The sequence below is a fragment of the Dasypus novemcinctus genome, chromosome 12 (genome assembly GCF_030445035.2).
Source record: "Dasypus novemcinctus isolate mDasNov1 chromosome 12, mDasNov1.1.hap2, whole genome shotgun sequence".
NCBI classification, from domain to species: domain Eukaryota; kingdom Metazoa; phylum Chordata; class Mammalia; order Cingulata; family Dasypodidae; genus Dasypus; species Dasypus novemcinctus.
In genome coordinates this window covers 84891524-84914708 of record NC_080684.1, presented here as the reverse complement: position 1 = coordinate 84914708, position 23185 = coordinate 84891524, and the positions used below count along the sequence as shown (strand labels likewise).

Sequence of the window (23185 nt, the reverse complement as noted above, 5' to 3'; positions counted from 1 at the left end):
CAAAACACTTCCTCTGATCATAACAGAATGAAGCTGGAAAATCAATAATGGGTGGAAAAAGGGTAAATTCATAAATATATGGAGGTTAAATAACAAACTCTTAAATAATCAGTGGGTCAAAGAAGAAATTTCCAGAGAATTCAGCAGATATCTTGAGATGAATGAAAATGAGAATACAACATATCAAAACCCAAGGGACAATACAAACACAGTAGTGAGGGAGAAATTCATAACCCTCAATGCTTAAAAATTAATAATAAGAGCTAAAATTGAAGATCTAACTGCACATCTGGAAGAACTAGAAAAAGAACAGTAAACTAATCCCGAGCCATGCTGAAGGAAAGAAAATATGAAGATCAGAGCAGAAATAAATGAAATCAACAACAACAAAAAAACACTAGAATCAACAAAACCAAAACTTACCTCTTTGAGAAGATCAACAAAATCGACAAACCCTTAGCTAGACTGATAAAGAAAAAAGAGAGAAGATGCAAATAAATAAAATCAGAAATGAGAGGGGGGGATCATTACCACTGACTCCATAGAAAGAAGAGAGATCATAGAAGGATACTATGAACAACTGTATGCCAAAAAACTAGACAATGTAGAGGAGATGGACAAACTCTTAGAAACACACAAACCACCCACACTGATTCCAGAAAAGCAGAAGATCTCAACAAACCAACCACAAGTGAAGAGATTGAAACAATCATCTAAAACCTCCCAAAGATGAAAAGCCTGGGACCAGAAGGCTTCACAGGTGAGTTCTACCAATCATTGAAAGATAACCTAATACCGATCTTGCTTAAGCTCTTGCAAAAAATTCAACACAAAAGAATGCTACCAAACTCGTTCTATGAAGCCAACATCACCCTAACATCAAAAACAGGTCATGACACTACAAAAAAAGAAAATTACAGACCAATATTTCTAATGAATATAGATGCAAAAACTCTCAACAAAATATTTGCAATCAGAATCCAAAAGAATTATTAAAAGAATTATATACCACAATCAAGTGGATTTTATCCCAGGAATACAACAGTGGTTCAGCACAAGAAAATCAATTAGAGTAATAAACCACATTGATAAATTGAAAATAATCAAATTATTGACTCAATTAATGCAGAAAAAGCATTTGACAAAATACTACAAACTTTCTTGATAACAACATTCTGAAAATAGGAATTGAAGGAAAGTTTTTCAATATGGTAAAGTGCATAAATGAAAAATCTATAGCTGGCATTGTACTTAATGGTGAAAGACTGAAAACTTTCCTGCTGAGATCAAGAACAAGACAAGGAGGTCCACTGTCACCAGTGTTATTCCATATTGGGCTAGAGATTCTAGCTAGAGCAATTATGCTAGATAAAGAAATAAAAGTCACCAAAATAGGGAAGGAAGAAGTAAAATTTCCACTATTTGCTGATGATATGATCCTGTATCTAGAATTTCCTGAAAAATCCACAACAAAACTACTAGAACTAATAGATGAGTTCAGCAAAGTAGTGGGATACAAGATTAATATGCAAAAGTCAACAGCATTTCTATACACTACTTATTTGCAATCTGAGAAGAAAATAAAAAAAAAATCCCATTTATAATAGCAACTAAAACAATCAAATACTGAAGAATAAACCTAAACCAGGACATAAAGAACCTGTATTCAGAAAACTACAAAACATTGCTAAAAGAAACTGAAGAAGACTTAAATAAATGGAAGGGCATTCCGTGTTCATGGATTGGAAAACTAAATATCATTAAGATGTCAATTCTACCCAAACTGATTCACAGATTCAATGCAATCCTAACAAAAATCTCAATAGCCTTTTTTGCAGAAGTGGAAAAATCATTTATCAAATTTATTTGGAATAGCCAAAAAGATCTTTAAAAAGAAGAATGAAGTTGGAGGACTCTCACTTCCAGATTTTAAAGCATATTACTTAGCTACAGTGGTAAAAAACAAAAAACAAAACAAAACAAAAACCAGCATGGTACTGACAGAAAGACAAACATATTGACCAATGGAACCAAATCGAGAACTCAAAAATAGACGATCATTTCTACAGTTATCTTTGACAAGGTGGCCAGACGCTCTCAGATGGGCGAGAAGAGTCTATTCAACAAATGGTGCTGGGAGAACTGGATATTCATATTCAAAAGAAAGAAGATTCCTATCTCACACCATATACAAAAATTAATTCAAAATAGATCAAGGACCTAAATATAAAAGCGACAACCATAAAACCCCTGGAAGAAAATGTAGGAAAACAGCTTCAAGATCTGGTGGTAGGCAGTAGTTTCTTAAACCTTATATCCAAAGCATGAGCAACAAAAGAAAAAAGAGCTAAATGGACCTCCTCAAAATTCAAAACTTTTGCCCGTCAAAGGGCTTTTTTAAAAGGGTGGAAAGGCAGCCAACTCAATGGGAGAAAATATTTGGCAATCACATATCTGTTAAGGGTTTAATATCCATGATATATAAGGAGATCATACTACTAAACAATAAAAAGATAGACTATCCAATTAAAAAATGGGCAAAAGGTTTGAAAAGACAACTGTCCAAAGAAGAAATACAAATGGTGAAGAAACACATGAAAAAATGTTCAATGTCACTAACGATTAGGGAAATGCAAATCAAAACTACAATACAATATTAGACTGGCAACTATTAAAAAATAAAAAAACTGTAAATGTTGAAGAGGATGTGGAGAGACAGGGATGCTTATTCTCCATTGGTGGGAATGCAGAATGGTACAGCCACTGTGGAGGACTGTTTGGCAGTTCCTAAAGAAGTTGAATATAGACTTGCCATAGGACCTGACAACACCATTACTAGGTATATAGCCACAAGAACTGAGAGCAGAGATATGAACAGACATGTGCCCACTGACATTCATAGTGGCTATATTCATGATTGCCAAAAGTTGGAAAGAACCCCAGTGTCCATCAACTGATGAAGGATAAACAAATTGTGGTGTATGTACTATAGAGTATTAAACAGTATAAGAAGGAATGAAGTCATGAAACATATGACAACATGGATGAATCTGAAGGACATTATGTTGAGAGAAGCAAGCCAGACACGAAAGGACAAATACTGTATGATCTGCTATTATAAACTAAATATATTATGTGAAATATAACTATAGTATGTGAAATATGAATATGGGTAAAATTGCATATGTAAGACCATTTTTTTAAAGCTGAACAAATGTAGGTTAATACCACAAAATATTAATATCAGACAAAAAAATTATACTAAGTGAAGGAGACCAGACCCCAGAGTACTACATATTGTATTATACTGAGTGAGGCAAGCCAGACACAAAGGACAGATACCGGATGATTGCACTATTATGAACTAAATATATTGCATAAACTCATGGAATTAATAATTAGAATATAGGTCACCAGAAAATAGAATGAGGTTAGAGAATGGAGAGCAGAGGCTTAATCTGTGCAGAACTGGTAAAAATGTTGTTTGTAATCCTTGGAAATGAATAAAATGGTGAAAGCAAATCATGGTGTTTGCAACAAGCAGTGCTATTTGTGGGTATGACAATAGTTGAAAGTCTGAGGTCATATATTACTAGACGGAAAGCTAAAAACTATAAAAGAGCACTATATATGACAGTAAAGACTCATGTAAAACACAAATATGGGTGATATTGCATATATAAGACTGTTTTTACAAAATATAAATACAAATATACTAGAGAGAAGGGAGAAGAATAGCAGCTATGTATGGCAGGGGAAGCACAGTGAGAATGAGCGGTGATGAACTTTGTTTTTCGTTACACAAAGAGACTAAATGACTTGCCCAAGGTTCAAAGGGTAGTAAGTAGCAGTGCCAGGACTGGAACCAGAGACTGCCTGAGAGCCCAGGTTCTCCACCACAAGGAAATATTTCCCTGTGAATCCCAGTTCTGTGTAGGGGGTAGGGGTGGGGTGGAGAGCAAGGCAGAAACAATGGACTGAGAGCCTGATGCTGAATTACAGATCACACAGAATACAGGGTGAGGGTTTCAGAATTCCATAAATATTGAGTCTTGTTTCAAGGTTTAATTTCCATTAACCAACTCACCCAGATGCTCTACACTAGGCAGGGCCCGTTTTCCTAAGTGGTGCTTATTGACTTACACTTGTCTCACTGGCTTCATCCTTCCTCTCCGTCTTTGTATTAGTCAGCCAAAGGGGTGCTGATGCAAAATACCAGAAATTGGTTGGTTTTTAATAAAGGCTATTTATTTGGGGTAGGAGCTTACAGATACCAGGCCATAAAGCATAAGTTACTTCCCTCACCAAAGTGTATTTCCACATGTTGGAGCAAGACGTCTGCCGACATCTGCCAGGGTTCAGGCTTCCTGGGTTCCTCTGGGCTCAGTGCCTCTGTTTTCTCCACAAAGTCAGCTGTAGACTATGAGACTCTCTAGGCTTTGCTTCTCTCTACAAGGTCAGCTGTAGACTATCAGGCAAACAGCTCTGTCTCTCTCTCCAGGGCTCCAGCTTAAGACTTCAGCATCAAACTCCAACATCAAAACTCCAACATTAAGAAACCATCTAACTCTGTCCTTTGTCATGCCACAAGGGTGGGAGCTCAACGGCCTACTGGCACAAGAGGTTTACCTAATTACTTAATCAAGTAAACCTCTGAATTCAATATTACCTAATACACCCAGAAGAAAAGATCAGTTTACAAACATAACCCAATATTTCTTTTTGGAATTCATCAATAATATCAATCTGCTACAGCCTTCCTCCCTCCTTCACCAACGGCACCCTGCATCCCCCTACACACACCCCCACTAAAATGAAATTCCTTGCTAAATTTCCCGTGTTCGCTCTCTAGCTCACTCTCATCACCCTCCCCTGATGAGCCATGTTCACTGGTGACACCCACCACTTCTCTGCACCCTCCCACAACAGGAGCACCTCATTCCAATCTTCCTGTCTCCCAAGACGCCCTGGCTACTTCCCTCAGACTCAGGTGAGAGACGGGTCCATTTCTACCCCATGCTTTCTGACTAAATTCTGACAACTTTACCCTTGAAGAAAATACTCATGAGCTTTGATGTCCATAGTACTCTTCCTTTACATGAATTCCAGAGCCAAATGCCTAATCACAACTTTTGTTCACAGTACTCCAATTGTTGCAACAGCTGGATTTACCTTGGACCAAAAAATTCAAGATTGTGGTTTGTGAAAGTAAATATATAACAGTAAATTTAAGAAGTGAATGGAGATAAGAAAATAATTTAAAAGCATAAGTTAAATCTAAAAGAAAATCAAATGTGAAGATAACAGTGATGAAAACATTCTTCCTTTGAGTTTATCTATAGTTCTAATCACCATGGGACATGCTTTGCCTTTGCTAAGGGCTTGTCCCTTCCCTCCTCCCACTCCCACCAGAAAGTCACCTCCGTGAAGGGAGGCCTGGTGACTGCTTGTTCACTGTTGTTTCCCCAGTACCTAGAACTGTGCCTGGAACACAGTAAGTGCTCAATGGTATTTGTTGAATGAATGGCTGGGTGAATGAGTGAATGAATGAATGAATGAATGAATGAATGAAGCAAGCAAACTACTTTTCTATTTCATCGTCTCCCCTACCTTAAGGAAAGTTTATTTGCTTTCATGCTCTGGCCAAGATACCTAGAGATTTCCCTCCCACTCCTCAATGTTTTTAGATTTCTTTAAAGGTAGAGAGTCAATCTGATAAGGTCTGATTCTGAGATGCACAAAACTTGCCAATTTATCACTTCCTAAAAATGTGTTCCTTGATAATTCCAGAAAAAAAACATAACAGAAGGGAAGAAGCACAGCAGAAACCATACTTTGGGATGAACGGAATCTGTGACAGAATTTTCTAAACTACTTTTTCATCTCCATGACACTAGCTTAGCTTGTGAGTTTCCCACAAGTTCATAAAATAATCTTATTCCTTGTTAATAGCATACAGTTTGTTGCCACAGAAAAAGAAACATAGCTAAGTTATTAGTAATAAAGTTAAGAAGAAGGTTCTTTACACTTCGGATATTATTTCACAGGTACTTCAGTGACCTCAATCCTAAACTCTCTCCAGGTTGACACTGGTTGATTTAGGTTAGGTTTCCTGGCTTCATTTCCTAGTAATGAATTCGAGTATCAAAGTGTATCCTCAAGGGCAAGAGGGGTGGGTGAGAAACCAAGGGCTCTCATGCAGTTATCATACTGAGAAACTGCTCTCCTTCCCTGTGGAATACAAATTTAATTAAACCTGAGGAGAGATTCCGAACAAATTACCATTTGGCTTTTTCCTGACCACATGAATTATCCTCCAACTTGCAAAAATAAGAAACAGCATTTAGCTCTTCCAACACCAGTCCTACCTCCTCCACCCCAACTTTCCTCCTCTTCCCCTGCATCCTCCCTGTCCACCTCCTGCCCAGCCACCTCACTGCCGACATGCCCACCAGGTCTCTAGACCCGTGCTCAAGCTGGTCCCTCTGCCTGGAATGCCCTTCCTTCTCTGCCTTACCTGCAAGTCTACAGCCTCCTCCAGTCTCTAATTCTAAGAGTCTCCCTTGAAGCTGGGTCATTGACACGTGGAAACAAATCCCCCTTAGTTTGTGGTATTTTGGAGACTGAATTACGTTTTTTAAAATTTTTTCATTCTTGGGACCTAATATGATCCTTTGCTTATTAAAGGCACTTAATAAATTCTTGTTGTTTACTTTACTGAAACTAATTTGGAGGCAGAGCTGTTTTCTGGGATTTTGCATAAAATTTCTAGTGACTACATCAGGATGGGTGCCAATCTCTTCATCCTTTTCAGTATAATTCAGTAGTCACATTGGTTTGAAAACTTAAGTTCTCCTCACTGAGCAGTAGCTTCCCATACCAGCACCATAGGATTTAGAATGGGGATTCCCCTTCCACCCATTCAAGGATTATTGGAAAGATATTATTAAACAGTCACTGAACCAGGCCTTGGGATACAGAGATGAAAAGGTAAGAGCCCCTGCTTCAAGGAACAGAAAGTATATTTGAGGGAGAGAGAGAAAAGTATATTTGAGGGAGAGAGAGACAAGTAAACAAATAATTACGATATGGTCTGTAAAGTCCTATGATATCTTTGTAGTAGGGAGATGATGGCCTATCTACCTCTGCTTTGAGCAGCCGGGCTCAATAAGGGTGGGAAGCATCAAAAGGCTTCCAAGGGAGATGATATCTGGGTTTGCCTTGAATGTTAGCCCAAGTAAAGAGAGGTGGGATGGTCCAGTGCAAAGGCACTGAGGCAAGGGAGAACATGACATCTTTCCGAGCACTGCAAATGGTTTAGAGAGCTGCGACCAAGGAGACAGGAGCTACACGTTATGATTAGTCCGGCGTGCAAAGCTGAGGAGTTTGGCCTTCAATTCGCATTAGTTCCATGGACATTGTGCTATCCAGATGATCAATTTAGGATTCCAGGGAACAGGTTATTCTTGCCAAAGAATGGCAGTGTCATTTCGTGAATCACAACAATTGTACAAACAGGTTTGGCTAATTAATCTCTTTTGTTCAGTCAGGTATCAAAATCAGAAGCTAAAAACAATAATGCGGGAAACTGGAAGATCTCTGTTCCCCATGACAGCAAAGGTGCCTTTTCTCGAGAAAGGACTTTTCAGTGCAATAGCCACAGGTAAATCTGTTCAAGCAAACTGTTTTTCAGTTGGACTCTCAGAGAAACTGTGTGAAACAGTAAGTGGAACACTGGCTGGGAATCAACACTATAAACTCCACGAAGCATAACCTGACTTCAAGCTCCGTAAAAGCAATGGTCCCATCAGGCTGTTTCACCCCTGGGCCCCTGTGCTTGGCATCAGAACTGACAGTGAAGAGGTGCTCAACAAGTAGGAGATGGATGAATGAATGGAGAGGGCAATCAATCCATAAACATCATCCCATCTACAAAAGAGAAAAAAGCATAACTGAAATAGTTTTAACCACAGTTAAAAAAAACATCAACAACAATAACAAAAAACTAAGCATAGTGTTCATAAAACTTCTGAAATTTTCATAAAGGAAGCAGAATTTCAATCTAAAAATAATGCATTTCCACACAAGCATGAACAAATTACCATAAACATTAGCTTGATGTGACTCACTCTGCCTGGTACAGCCACATAATCTGCATGAAATGAACCCAGAAATAATGGACACCAGTGAGCTGGATGCCACAAAGCCATTTTGTGAGCAAAGGATGACACAGTAAGTGTCAGCTGTGGATTATGGAAGGGGCCCACTCCTGGAACAAAGCAAGGCTCTTAGTAAACCAACATTGCATGAAGCTCACTTGTCCAGGCACTAATGAGTCTCTAACCTTAGGGAAGTCACTTTATGCTCCAGGGCCTCAGTTTCCTTATGTATGAAAGATAAGGTAGGTAAGATGCTTCTAGAGGCCCCTTTTGGTGAGAACAAAGATTATTTCCACTTGTCCCAGGGTAAGCAGGTAGTCATCATATACACATGAGCACTGGTCATGAAGGTTCACCAGGTGTCACACTTCTCTGATTTACTCTAACGTTCTTGTCACCATCATAGTTGCAAGGGCTTTGTCGAGTCAAGGGAAGAGGCAGCCGCCACCCTCCACTCCCCCAAGAATATCTATACCCAGTAAATTGCTTCAGATACTAACATCCATCTGGTCATAAACAGAGGCAAAACATCATTTTGTAATTTTTTTTAATGTCTGGGGAAAGCCCTCTGAGATTATCTGGCCAAACCCCAAAGTAGCAGATTCACAGAGATTGTCACAGAGCCAGTGAGTGGCGGGGCCTGGACTGGACTCCAAGGGTCCTGAAGATAGTCGACGGCGCCTGGCTGTGGACTCTGATGGTCTCCAGACACTCATTCCCTCTCTGACACTCCAAGGAGGTCCCCCATGGGCGACCAACAGGAAAAAATGTAAGTGAATTCCTGCTGTATTACAAAATGTCTGCTTTCTATAAGAAATGCTGCTGGCTCACAAAGCCAAAAGGCCACTCAGCAGATGCCTAATTAAGGGTCAAAGATTTCTATTAGGGAAAAGGCCTACAAAACCTGTCACTATGTGTTTTTAACAACTTCTTGGCTCTTCAGATTTAAGAGCCAACAGCCTGACTGGAGAATTAAATGCTAAACATATAATTCCTTTAGTCTTGCATTATTTTGGAGCAGGGCTATTGGTTCTCCTCCAAAATTCTGACATCTCCCTCTGCCACCCAAGAGGTATAACTTGCAACATAAACATTTATGACAAGCTGGCTAGATTATTATGCTGCTGAGGACGTGGATTTTTTTTTTCTGCGAAGCTGATCTAGTGACTATAGTTCTTAATGAATTCAGAAGGGAGGTACAGATCAAAATCACAGTTGCCAACACAGCTCATGAAGCAGTTCTAATTTATATAACCTGAACTGACAATTGAATAGCAGCTCCCATTCAAAGTAGATCACCATAGCTGGTCTTAGAAGTGGTTTTGAATTTCTGTTGAAGAACAATCCTCCCTGTAAGAAGCTGTATGTGGGAGCTGTACATTACTCTTTTTACTCTCTAAAAAAAGATCATGGAGAGATGGTAAAAGGGAATATATTGACTTAATTATACTGAAAAAAGCAACAGAAAAATACAGCCAACATTGTTAATGATAAGGTTCATTCAGTTGCTAAAGGACCAAATGGTTCTACTTGGTATCACTCATGAACACTCCCTCTTGACACAAAGAGCTTTTAGACAGTAAACATGCCAGAATTTGAGGGCAGTCCAACCTAGGCAGATTCAGACTGTCATTAATTAAAATGCAAAACAGATTCTATTTCTGGTCCTGGTAATCAACTATGGAAAATAGTTTCAATGACAAGAATGCCTGCAGAAGCATTAGGTTATATATTTATATTATTGGGGGCAGTTTCTTCTCTTGGTTACATATTTGAACATTTGGAGTCTGTTACTGCCCAAGCTGTAACAAACTCTTTATTAATCATCTTACAATTTTCATTGTCTGAGTTTGCGGGTATGTGTATGCACATGTAGGTACAAGTACCTACATAAACACATAAACATACACACACACACACATATATATACCAGAAGTAGGGAAGAGAGAAAGTAGAAAGATAAAAGGTAAAAATTGGAGACTAATGATTCATAACACATGCTGCAGCTTTCAAGTTGAAACAATACAAAAACAAAAAAAGCACTATTTTAATGATAGTTGTAATTAAGGATAGAGAAAAATGAATATTTGCATCTACACTGATCTAGGTTTTTCTAGACCCATTTCAAATAACTCGAATTTGCTTGAGTTGCTAGCACAGTTGCAAGGCACAGAAGCAGCCAAAAAAAAAAAAAAGACACGCACAAATAAAACATCGCAGTGACTTCATCAGACCAAGAGACTAACAGGCTGCGCTCAGCACAGCTTTTATTATTTTTGCCTGCAGTAGTTTTCGATGCTGCTATCAGAGACCCCGAAAAGGAATTAACATGACACCAAGCTGTGAGAAAAGGAAATGCTGAGGAATGCTCTCTCCCAATTCAAAGAAATTCCCAAAGGCATTTTTTGGAGGAGGGACTGTGGGAAATGGGGAAATCCCTATCAAAAAACACACAAACCTAGTTGAAAGATGCTAAGCAATAGCTTAGGAATTTTTTTTTATTCTTTAAATTAGCATGCTGCAACTATTAAAAATATATCTACATGATAGTCATAAGTGCACAAATAGTACATTTGTGCATATGCTTGTATATGTATACGACTGTGCATATGCTTCTATGGTATACAATTTTGATATGCGATTAAGTAAGCATATTATTTAGTAAAATTAAGCAAGCCTAAGGAATTTCGTCTCGCAAAGAAAAAGTTTCTACTAATTGAAATGAAATATTTTCTAAATTGCCTGCAGTGTGAAATATGGAGTCTATTTCCATGACACCCAAGCTGATTCTAACTCTTTCCATCTTAACGAATACCTCAACTTGAGTTGCCAGGCACCCAATAAAATCCTTTCAATGGAAGAAAAAAAATTAAGCAAAGTAGGAAAACACCATTAAGGATGAAAGTAAACAGCTAAACATGAAAGAATCACCAGAGGAAGCAGGGAAGTCTGCCAGTCGAATCACAATATTGCTACAAGCCGTTATCAACTGTAGGAAAGAGTGAATATTGAAACAGCTAATCCAAACAATGAAGAAAGTATTTCAAACATTATTTTTATTTAAGGATTCAGAGACTACAGTCCGCAAGAATCTTTTCTCTTTTTTTGCTGTTAATCTATTTCTAGTTTTACTCTTGAACTGGACTATCATATAAACATCTACAGATTGTTGATCTTTATTTAAATGTATGCTTTCTTACATATATAGACCCCTCCACACACACAGGAATACAAAAACCAGAAAAGAATAAAAAACAAAAACAAAACACCAAATGTATGTACGCTGGACCCAGAAAACAGGATAAAATCATATGCCTGATGTCATCAACACTAGTTTTAAAAAAATCCATACAGACAGTGCAAAGAAAAGTGGTGAGAATAAGCAAGACAGTTAAGGAACTTTATATTCCAAACTCCAAATCAACAGGGGGAGAGACCAGAAATTTCACCCCACATTTTTTCCCTTCATTTATCACAAAGCACATGTGTTAATACAGCACTTTACAAATCAGAAGCTAAATCACATTTGATGGGAACCTTCCCTAGACTGAAATGCACCAAAACTGGAAAACCCACACACAATCAAGTTAAGATGACCCACCTCCAGTCTACAGCTGGCAAAGAACAAAGCAGATTCACAACTACAAGTCTTGTTCTTTGAACTCTGCTTTGAGCAAAATAATTCAACCCACCTGCTACCAAAAAATAAAAATAAAAACTCCCTGTGAAGAGAGACTTCTGCAATGCACAGGTTCAACAAGGTGAGAACTCTCAAAATGCTCCTGGTCTTCTTTGGGCTGCAAGAGGCAGCCAGTAAGGGTCTTGAAGTTGTGGTGGTGTCTGCAGTAAGCCTCAGAAGAGCAGATGAAAAATGAGGGCATTATTCTAAGAGTAATGCCCTGGAATAAACAACCTGCCCTGTGGACACTGCAAAACACATGTTCTTAATTGGAAACTGGCGCATTTTGCCTTAGAAAACTCTAACCGTTCCAATAATCTCCCAGCAGGAGGATGCAACTATTGTCAACTCAGAACTGTTCTCTCATCCCTGCCCCACCACCCTCAGAAGAGGCTGCAAAATAAGGTTTGCAGAACAGGCACCCTGAGACTTCCAAGGGAAAGAAGCAATGAGGTCATGCAGTCTGCTCCGGCCGCCAGTGCAGGATTCCTCCTGCCGCCAGTGTGACTGCCCAAGTTGTAAACCCCACAAGATTACAGGGCCATTCTGCACCCGCTGGCAGGTGCTTAAGGCACCGCCGCTCCCACGTTATCTCCCCGGGAGCTCGTCTTCACACAGAAGGATGGAATAGTTCGCTGTACGGCGCCAACCATCCCTGGCCCTTCCGGATTCTGAGAGGGGGCACCTCAGCATGCAAAGGATGCATCTTGCCCAAATTTTTGTCAGTCATCCTCCACAGATTCTCTGCACACTGCTGCAGGTTACCATCACGAACACGATTCCCTGCCTGCCGTTTCAAGGACAAAGAGAGAGTGCTTATGTTGCCATCACAGCTGAAGAGCTCAGGTTTATGAGAAAGAAAGAAAGAAAGGAAAAACAAACAACCCCTGGCATTTTCCTTAGCTGGACCACCCCGGACAAGGATCCCTGAACCCAGGAGCCACGCAGGAGGAAGGTCACAAAGCTCCGCGGGGAGGAGAGCTAGCGTGTGGGGTTCACTGCAGCAGAGCAGCTCCTTCGATGCGTGCACTTACCATAAAAATAGAAAGAGTCAACGGAAGGAGACCGGATCGTTCCTCCCCGTCTTCGGCAGAAAGAAATCCAAACGAGAGCCTCCAGGCACAGCCGGGGGTGAGGCCGGCAAAGTGACGGGAGGCGATGACCCGGGCACGCACGAGTCCTTGCCAGCCTCCCCTCGGGCCCGCACGCAGTTGTCTGTGCTGTGAAAACCCTGAGAAGTGTGGAGCAGGACTCTCCCGAGAGCCAGCCCGAGCGAGAGCAGCCTGGTGGATGCCGCCGTCTCAGAGCATCACGCCCAGGGCTCGTCCTCCCCGCGGATGCAGGGGCGGCGTGGCGGGGGTGGGAGCGAACCAGGCTGGGGTCGGGAAGGAGCGGCGGGGGGAGGACAGGCGCTTCCGTGGAGTGGCAGGAACGGCCGGCGAGAAATCAGTATTCCGTATCGGTGAGTGGCAGCGACCAATCAGCCCAGCCCAGAGGCCGTCTCGGTGTGACAGGGGGGCAGCAGGCGACAGCCAGCTCCGAGGGGGGCAGGACAGCCCCCTCTGCCTGGACAGAAGTTCGGCAGGAGGACACCCCACCCTCCATCCAGCGCTTGTATTTAAACCAGCTCCTAAGCCCCACAGTCACACGAGCCCTTCAGTAAGTTTCCCACGCAGCCAAAGCACCTCTGCAAGAAGCTAGATTGGAAGTCCACCCTCAGTGATGGTCAATGGCATCTCATAGCTGGTTGTCCAAGTAGAGGCTATGAGTGCAATAATGCCATTCTGGACTTATGCCCAAGGTAGGGGATGAGATGCCCACAGGGCTCTCTATTTTACAAGTGATAAATTTGGACAGGGAAAGGTTAAGAATCGCTCCAGGAATTTTCTTGTGTAAAATATGTGTGGAAGTACTTGTTGGAGGCTAATTTCTAAAGACAGTTAAGATTTCCTGTTGAAGTCCCTTAAATCACCCGCGAGACACAGTATGTTTGGGGTAAGCAACTCTGAACAATAATCCTTACGACACTGAGCTAGACAACTGAAGGAGCAAAGGGGTGATAGAAGAATAAGAAGAGAATTCTAAATTTTCCCCACTTGCCTTTTCCTCCATTCTATTTTAATATTGAATCTATAAACGTAGTATGCATATTTTTTATTACTTTGCTTTCAGTTGTGATGACTAAATTAGAAGAGAGGGTTCTGGAGTTAAATGCCATCTAACTGGATTCCAGGATAAAACTTCAAAACTTTTTAACTTGGGGAGCTTTGTAGAAAAGATAACCCTCTGCCAGTCAGGCGTTAAGAGGAAGATACAAATGTCCTTGGGAGTCTTTTCGGGTGACTCACATGATATAGGATTTTCACTTTTAGTCCTGTTTTTACCTAGGAGTTGAAGTGTCATTTAGACATTTTGTTGTGATCTCTGCTAAGAAGCAAGCTAACTTTGCTAAATACCACGGCTTAAAAGGAAGACCTGGGCACCAAGGAAGGGGCTAACTCACCATCAAAATGAGTCACAGCAGGGGGGCGTAAAAATGTTCCACATCAAAGAGCAACATAATAAAATGAAATTTTTGAAAAGAAAAAAGGATGGCTTGTCAGGGGAGCCCCGTGTACACTAAATAAGGAAAACCTGGGAGACTTTAGGTCTCAAATTCTGTTTTATTATCCACTTTACTTCAATTCAAATCAGCAACCATTTAAATAATACCAACTAGGTACTGAGGGTACAGAAATGAAAGTTACAGACCCTCCCTTCAAGAAGTTTATAGTCTCACAGTCGAATTTAAATCCTTTTTGCAAAATTTTTTTTCAACACTGTGATTTTTGCCAAGACAGAAAATGTTCTAACATTTTAATATTTCTCAGATAAAACCAAGCCATGAAATTGGTCTTCAGCCTCAAAGCTCTGAATTAGCCTAATAGGGTATTTTCCATAACCAAAACCATTTGGGAAATATAAATGTGCAAATAATTTTAAAATCTAATTAATAAATGAAAAGGTTCTTTAACTGAATGTTTGCTTTTATCAGCATCAACAGCTTCTGTCACTGCAAACATGGCAGCATAACAAAGAACATATTTAATATGGGACTATCACTTAAAGCTCCCAAATTAATTGAAATTAATACTGTTTATGAAACAGGTTCAATACTTTGACTATATAGGTAATAATGAAGCATGAAAATGATAAACTGCAGAAATAACAAATTACCTAGTAGATTAAATAATTACAATATCTATATGAAAATTAGGTCAATGAAAACAAATATTCCACTTACTCAAATGCAATTAATTTTTAAGATTTGATTACTTCTTCTCCACTTATTTGCCCACAAAAGATGGTAGAAATACCTTCCTTTCAGACAGGAACAAACATCAATTTATTTTTATAAAGTACAAATATTTATCTGAGTCAATCAAATTTGGATGATGTCAAGGATTGTATCCTGCTCAGTAACTCAGTGCATGTTAGCTTCTCACTAAATATTTATTTTTTTATTAAAGATTTATTTTATTTATTTATTCCCTCACCCTCGTTCGTGCTCACTTTCTGCTGTGTCCATTCGCTGTGTGCTCTCTGTATCTGTTCACCTTCTCTTGAGAAGGCACTGGGAACCAAACCTGGGACCTCCCATGTAGGAGAGAGGCACTCAATCACTTGAGCCAACTCCACTCCCCACTTCACTGTTTCTCTCATTGTGTTTCCTCTGTGCCTCCTTGTTGTGTCAGCTTGTAGCATCAGCTCGCTGGGCCAGCCCATTGCACCAGCTCACTGTCTTGCTTGTCTTCTCCAGGAGACACTGGGAACTGAACCCAGGACCTTCCATGTGGTAGGTGGGTGCTCAAACACTTGAGCCACATTAGCTTCCCTAAATATTTGTTGAATGAATGAATGGATATGGCAATCTGGCTAAAATTCTACAATAGCAGGATTTAATGCCTTTTTATTTTTTAAACTACAAGAGAATTTGAATTATGGACCTATATCTGCCATTTGTTTAAAAGGAAAAAAGACACACTTTTTCTAGAATTTTGAGTCAAAGCAGCTTGCTGATGAGGCCTTATAAAGTCTCAAAGAGAAGGATTCTTAAACCTCAGAGTTTCAACACCATGGTTGGCACAGTTTACAGAAACTAGATTCTACCTTCCATAACCAGACTGTGGAGAAAAAGCAAAAACTATATCTATTTCTCCAGACCACTGAGAGGGTAAGTTGACACATAATTTATTTTTTATTTTTTTATTTTTAGGAGGTACTGGGGATTGAACTCAGGACCTTGTATATTGGAAGCAGGTGTTGAACCACTGAGCTACATCCACTCCCATAGTTTCATTTTTGACATTAGACAAGAGAATTAAGGTATTTTAAATAACATTCTGCCAATCAATGGTTTTAAACATTGTTAGAATCTCCCTAAAGTAAGGGCCTATGCCTCTTTCATCTCACTTCTATAAGCCAGTATCTAAAAGGAAGTAATATTTACTGAATACTACTTTGTGCCAGGCCTTATTCTAGTGGCTTCACATATCTCTAAGACATAGGACATGAGTATTATTATCCTCATTCCACATTGGTGAAAAGGAGCTTGGGAAAAGAACTTGTCCAGGTGGCAAAGTCAGTGTATGAACCTGAACAGACTTTAAAATGCTTCCTCTTTTCCACGGCAACATATTGATTTGAACATGAGAAGAGACCCTCCCTCAAAAAAAATTTTTTTTACTACATATATGAGAACTCCCACTGGCATTATGTGAATTTGGATCTTTATGGTGGGAATGAGATATGTCCAAGTTACAGCAGAAAAACTCATTTTACTTTAGAAATTCATGTTAAGAGATTAAATGCAATCCTTTTATACAACAGAAATACATTTGATGCTTACAACTTAAGAAGGAAATGATTTGTATTTGTCAATTTACTTTTCCCAAGCCTGTCCCTACAATTACATTATAGGGCCAGGATAAGTAGTCCTCAGTTACCAGAAGAGTAGGAGGAAAGAACATTCCCAAAATGTATGGGATCAGACGCAAACACTACCTACTATGTGGTCCCTTATCTAATATCTAAATTCCCCTTCAGCATTCAGCAAGAGGCCTGAAATAGAGAGAGAATTGGCCAGTCTTCTATGTTTCCCTACCTGAGGTCACTAGCTGAGAATAATTTACCCAAAGTGCTTAGAAGGCAAAATTTCAAATATGCAACAAGAGTTTCAAATACAGAAAAGGTAAATAATCTGTGGCACATAAATATAGTCATAGCATCCAAGTCTTCAAAAATTTGTTTGCCCTCAGCATTTCTCAGTGGGTAGACTCCTATGGGGTCATCAAAGATTAAATCATAGAGGAAAATTCCATAAGATCACAGACCTATAACTTTTTCTCTTTTTCTCTGAAAAGAGAATAAATCAGTAGCTACCTGGAAGAGTTAGGGAGAACTGGACTAAATCCAGGGAGGCCAAAACTAGTAGTATATATGTGTGTATACATGTGTGTACACACAAATACAAAACCAGTGTGTGCACCCAAAATTCAATTGGTGTGCCTCAAAAAATCCAATTGGTCCTTTAGTCTCATCAGTGTTACCTCCCCATTTCTCCTCAGTGGGTAATTAGCGATTCTAATCAATTCAGGGCATCATTATCTTTTTCCTCAACTATTACAATGGCTTCCAACATGTCCCCTAGTCCATTCCACCCTCCCCTTGCCAGCAGCATTTGTTTTCTAAAACAGATACAATCATATTATTCCTTTGCTAACAAGCCTGGGATGATCAGGCCCAATAAGGCAACTCCTGAGCCTGCCATTCCAGGCACTCTGCAATCTGACCTCGGTCTGGCTTTCTATATATCCCATGCCCCCGTTATACCTAATTACTTACCTGAGCCCACAGACGCTATATTATTTGCTAGTGGTAATCCTTTCCTTGTTTCTCTTCCTGGAGAAACCCTACTATTCATCCTTCAAGGCCCAGTTCAAATGTGCCATCTTCTCTGTGAAGCCTTCCCCATACACCCCAAAGTGGCCTAACCACATCTTCCTTTGTATTTCCATAGCATTTTTTCTAGTCTTGTTTTATAGGACTAATAGCACTGTGTTATATTAGTACCTTTTAACCCATTTATTTGGGATCCTTTGACAGCCCAGTGTCCAGCATACAAAAGGAGCTCAATAAGTGCATGATGAGTGAATACATCTTTTATGCTTCATCTCTACAGTCAAAAGCACTTTGAAGAAAGGAGAAATTTGTTTTCTGGGAAGTGTGAAGGACCAAGCATTTATAGGCTGTATGTACCTCTTCCTTCAGTCAGGGGTTTCTGCAGTTAAAGGAAAGGGCCGTGGGTTAGAATCAGAAGAGCCAGGGCCCAGCCCTGCCATTTCTACCTGTGTCACCTCTGGTAATCCCTTAAACCAAACTAAGAGGAAGAAAATCTGTCCCACTTACTTTTGAGGGCTATTCTGAACTACACATGGGACATTGTATGGGAAAGCACTTTATAAACTGTAAGAGTATGTGACAGTTGGCATGGTTCCTGTCAGTTGTCTTCATTATTTCACAACAACATTATTGTTGTTGTTGTTTATATCCCATATCAAGGTAGTCACAAATCTGTGAAGACAGGCATCCTACAGAGCCAGCCTGGGAGGCCCGTGACTCAGCACTTCATCACACCAAGGGCCTTGCTTCATCCTGCTGGCCAGCACTGCGGGAGTGTTGGCATCAGAGGGCTCAGGCGCCTGCCCTTCCCTGGCACCTCCTGGCTTTGCAGGCCTGGCTGCTGAGACGCAGCTCCCTCATTGAGTAAATGGGAATAACAACTCCCTCCTCGCCAGTGGTGGAGTGAGATGGGGTATATACATTTAATATATATTTTATTATATATCTTTATAATATGGGTATATGTGCCTATATATATTTCTTATATTTATGAGTCACTAAGAAGAATTCTCTGACTGACTGGGAGAAATTGGCCATTTCTCTGGGACTCTACAGAATCTAAATATGCCCCAACAATTGCCCTCTTTCTGCTCCTTGAACTCCCGGAGCTCATTAAGAGCCCAGAGTCTGCGTGGCCTTCCATGAGGCCTCCAATCACTTTCCAGCACATTACTCCATTTATTTTCCTCCTAACACTTATCTTTATCTGCAACCACCATATTTATTTGATTGCTTGCTTAACATCTGGCCTCTGCACTATGTGTATGCTCCCTAGAGCAGGGAATGCTTCTCACGTGCTCCTCACTCTGCCCACAGAGCCTAAAACAGTGTCCAGAACACCTCGATATGCATGTGTTGAATATTTACAGCATGACTAATGATTGTACAACTGTTCCTATATTCTCTCCATATGCACAAAGTGCCAATTATCCTGGACTATTGAGTAGAACAGAAATCTCAGAGGTCACTTAATATGTAACCAGGATAGCACCACCTTGTTCAAATTTAGACAGATATTTCATAAGGCTTAATGCTCGTTTATAGACTTAAAATGCTACCTAGGGATGGGGCACCTACAAGTAATATGCCAATCCCTGTCCCCTTTAAAAATAGGAATTACCAAAACTGGCATGCTGATCATCACCTATATAATTAGAACTGAAGTGTTGAGCAAAAATGTTAAATTACATTTATTTAATAAATCCAGAAGTCCATTGACTCCTTATCTACATTTTTCCCCCTTATTCTATGTTAAAATTGCTCTGGTCCAAGCTAGTCCTGGAAAGAAATTGACAAAGTTCTTGATCAATGAAGCGTCAACTAGAACAAATGGTTTCAGAATATCAGGAGCCCAAGAATCAAGACAATGTCTCTTTCTTCCCAGGGAGCTGTCTCGAAGGGGAGATGTAGCCATACAGAAAATTCTCCTGAGCCTGACCACAGTATCCCTGTTTCTGATTACCCCAGCCTTAGAAGAGACAGCTTAATAAATTAATAACCATGGCAATCCTGTATAATGTATGAAGGTTACTTTCAAATGGTCATCTGGAAGGACATAGTTTTCAATTAGAGTATTTTCAATTAGCAATAGCATGCCAATCTGCCAAACATGCATATGAATTTATTTGTCATTAGCAGGAAATGGGAATCAGGTAGTTTTTTGGTTTGTTTTTTAAGGAATGAACATCCTAGGCCTAATATCAAACACCTCTTTTTCTCCCAAACCTGCTCTTCCTCTGACTTTCCTCTTTTCCATTTAAGTGCATTACTATTACAGCCTTTTAATATGATTTATGAATTCCAAAAAAGAAGGATTATGTTTGTAAACTGATCTGTTCCTTTGGGCATGATATCCTTTGATTGTATTAGATTCAGTTGAGATGTCGTTGATTAAATTATGTCAAGATTAGGACTTTGATTCAACCACATCAGTAGGGTGTAACTCAGGTTAAGTCCCTGCCCCCTTGGTGGGCTGATATAAATGGGCACTCACTCAAGAAGACATAGAAGAAGATATAGGAGGAAAGAGAAAAAGCTCCATAGATGCCAGAGGAGAGAACATTGTCATGACACAGAAGAGGAGAGAACTTTGATCCTGCAACCCAGGGAAGGGAGACAAGCCTTATACCAGTCTACAGCTGAGATTGGAAGAAGCTGGACCCATGGAGTCTTAAGAAGAGAAAGGAAGGAGAGACCACACAGAATTTGGTCACAGGGAAGTGGGGTATAGTCTGATGCAATTACCAAAAATGCTGGAATGGTTTTATAACTGGGTAAGGAGTATTTTTTGGAGAAACTATCAGATGCTTGATGGAAAAGGCCTAGACTGCTTTGAAGAGACTATTGGTAGGAATATGGGGCTTAAAGTTAATTCTGATAAGGCCTTAGAAGGAAATGATGAAATTATTATTGGAAACTGGAGGCAAGGTGACCCATGTTTTAGCAAGATTGACTCCTGATGTTACATGGAAGGCAGAATTTGAAAATGGCTTGCCTGGACATTTAGCTAAAGAGCTTTCCAAAGTAAACTCAGAGAATGTGGCTTAGTTTCTCCTTGCAGCTTATAGCAAAATGCTAGATGAAAGATATGAACTGAGAACTGAATTGTTGGTCAAAAAGAAACCAGAAACTGATTCTGGAATATCAAGCTTCTGGAAACCAAGCCCGCAGACAATAGGAATTAACTAAACTTGAATTTTTGAAAATGCAGTTACCCCGGAAGACCTATGGAAAGCCATGTCATCTGATGGCTTGGGCCCATGCTTCCTGCAGGCTAAACCAACAACCTTTTTGCAAGATCTGTATGAACAAAACCACTGTCAGCCTGGGCTAAAAGAGACATGGAGTTGGGGAGAGGTGGAAGGGAAAATGGCCTTAAGAGAAAAACAGTGGAAGTGAGATCTGGAATTAAGACATCTCCTTGGGTGGAGAGAGGAACCCCACCCATGTAATGTCTTTTTGGAATTTAGAAGATAATTACAGGAACTTTAATCCTGCCCCAGGGAGAGATGAGCCATTCATCTGATAGTATGCCGCCGAAGAGAACAGAGCAGCTAAGCTACTAAGGCCCAAGAGACCAGGCAGAGCCCTGCCCGCCATCCTGCATCAACACGTGGCAACTTATTTGGGTAAGAAAGTACCTTGAGTTGGACTCTTTGGGACCTTGTAACTGTAAGTTTTTACCCCCAAATGAATATCCTTTATAAAAGCCAACAGATTTTTGGTACTTTGCATCAGCACTCCTTTTGGCTGACTAATACATCTACTCTGTTGCCCAAAGAAAATGACATTTATTGAACTCTTAGGTGGAAGATTGTTTGGGTAAGGTACCTAGAAATCACAGTGTCACCCTAACCTTAAGCCATCTTGTCCATATTACCTACTGAACATTTCTTTCTTCCAGCCATCCTCTTCCCACTGCCCCAGTCTAGCCACCAGTTCTCCCCTGGGCCAGTGTGAAAGCCTCATAACCAGTCTCCCCGCCTTTAGTCTTGCTCTGTCCAGTCCATCGTTTTCACTGCTACCACAGGGATTTTAATAAATAAATAAACACCATCATGCTTTCACCAAAAACTCTTCTCTGCTTCTTACCTTGCACAGGACGAAGTATACCCCTTAACCTAGGCTAGGACAACCCCCATGATTGCTCTCCGACTTTCATCTTGCTATCCCTTCCCCACTCGCATCCTACATCCATCCATGTCCTAATACTCACAATTCCAGAACTCACCATGCTGTATAAAACTTCAGGGTCCTGGCCCAGGTTTTCCCACTGCCTACATTTCCCCCCATTCTCCTCCTCATGAACCCTTACTCTCCAAGGCCCAACTCAAGCATTCCCCTTCTCTTCAAAGCATTCCCTGACACTCCCCCCTCACCACAATGGGGTTAACCCTCCCCGAGCTATGGCACAGAAGGCACAGTACATAACCGTTTTATTATGTACTTTCTTCAAGTAAGTCCTAGACTGAAGTTTTATTCACTGTTATAGTCCCAGAGATGAACTCCCACTTGAGACACTCAAATAAATGGTTATGGTAAGACTGGGCATCTTTGCATGTCTGGCTCTCATATTAGACTATGTGTTCCCAGACGAAGGGAAGACTATCTTACCTATCTTTCTAACCCTTCAGCTTATTATCATGCCTGGTACATAATGGGTGCTCAGCATATATTTGTGGAATAATTTTGAATATGATTGGCAAAAAAAAAAAAAATCCCCTTCGGTTCAAAGAATTTTTTAAAAATCCCTCATAGCTGATTTCTAATTAGTTCATTTTAAAAATTTAAACCTAAAAATTCTCCTTCTCCATGAGATTATAAAACACCACAGGCATTAATTTACTCCACAAAGATTTGTCCTCTGAAACTCTTGGCTTATAATGCTGCCCCAAACTAATTGAGGCACCTTAGGGGCAATAAAACACTCCAAATATACTTTCTACTTTGAACTACCTGGCAGAGGAAAGGCTGTTGATTCTCTTGGGCAGACAGGGCTTCTTGGAGAAATTCCACAGCATTTAAGTTTGGAGGGAAAAGAGTTATGCCTTTCTGAGAGCAGAATTTCCTTGTGATTCTGAGCTGTTGATTTTTCTTGGTAGCCCCATGCCCTACTCCAACACGCTGGCACCATCATAAGAAAGGGTGTAGCTTAAGGAAGTAGAGAGGAGGCCTGAGGCACATGATGGACTCCCCACACTGGCCAGAGGATTATCCAATTTCCTCCTCCATCTTCTTTACCTAATAGGAAATTAGCTATAATGCATCCAGAGAACTAGAATAGAACTTCTTTGCCCAAAACTTCAATGTCCATCAGCACCAAAATAACTAATTTCCTTTTGATCTGGCTAAATGGGGCACCCAAAACAGCCAGGAAGCCCACTCAAGGAAATGTAAGGAACTAGCC

The 23185-nt window shown here is 40.3% G+C and overlaps 1 protein-coding gene across 3 annotated transcripts in view; it reads right to left on the bottom strand.

Annotated features, from left to right (window-relative positions):
- Nucleotides 1-13529, bottom strand: part of LOC101436104 (anoctamin-4) — a 336425-nt gene extending 322896 nt beyond the window's left edge. The window contains exon 1 of one of the 3 annotated variants that reach the window (XM_058308604.1): nucleotides 12873-13529. The gene's annotated coding sequence lies outside the window, so the exon portion shown is untranslated. The remainder of the gene's footprint in view (nucleotides 1-12872) is intronic. The other 2 variants (XM_071219030.1, XM_058308606.1) reach the window with 2 other exon arrangements.
- Nucleotides 13530-23185: the final 9656 nt, after the last annotated feature.